Consider the following 728-nt stretch of genomic DNA (forward strand, 5'->3'; position numbering starts at 1 on the left):
GGGCATCCAGGGCAACCTCATTACTGCACAAATGGACAGTGTACGCCCATGAGGAAGAAGGTATTTGCTCCAGCCACACGGTCAGTGTCTGGGAAAAACTGGGCCAGGAACTAGTACTTCCCATCTGTTATCACCCTTGCCAACACACCAGTCTGTCACTTCCGTCATGTGCCCACGGGAATGACCTCAGCCCAGGCCCGCGACATTACAGGCAGAGTGGGGGCAGATGGGAAACCAGACTCCTGGCACCCAACCCCTGCTGGAAGAGGCAGAAAGCCTCCTGCTTGAAGGCTGCACAGAGGATTTCTGCCTCGTGTAGGAGGCCAAGCTGGACCACACCAAGGCAGCCTGTCTATCCTGGGCCTCTGACACTGGGCACCTTCATTCTTGGTTGGGGCAAATCTCTCTCCTATGTGTCAAGTCCACCTTTGCATGAGCATCACCCAGGCCAAAGTCTCCAGAGGACTGTGCAGTAGAGTCCTTGAAGGGGAGAATCATACAACTCACTGTCTCAGCCCCGCAGGGAGGCCAGCTGTGACCCCTGCCAGCATCACTGGCACCTCTAGTCGCCCTTACCTGCTCCACATAATGTCTCCTTCCTTCCTTCCTTCCTTCCTTCCTTCCTTCCTTCCTTCCTTCCTTCCTTCCTTCCTTCCTTCCTTCCTCTCTCTCTCTTTCCTTCTTTCTTTCTTTCTTTCTTTCTTTCTTTCTTTCTTTCTTTCTTTCTT

This window comes from Cebus imitator, unplaced genomic scaffold (genome assembly GCF_001604975.1).
Source record: "Cebus imitator isolate Cc_AM_T3 unplaced genomic scaffold, Cebus_imitator-1.0 Scaffold193, whole genome shotgun sequence".
NCBI classification, from domain to species: domain Eukaryota; kingdom Metazoa; phylum Chordata; class Mammalia; order Primates; family Cebidae; genus Cebus; species Cebus imitator.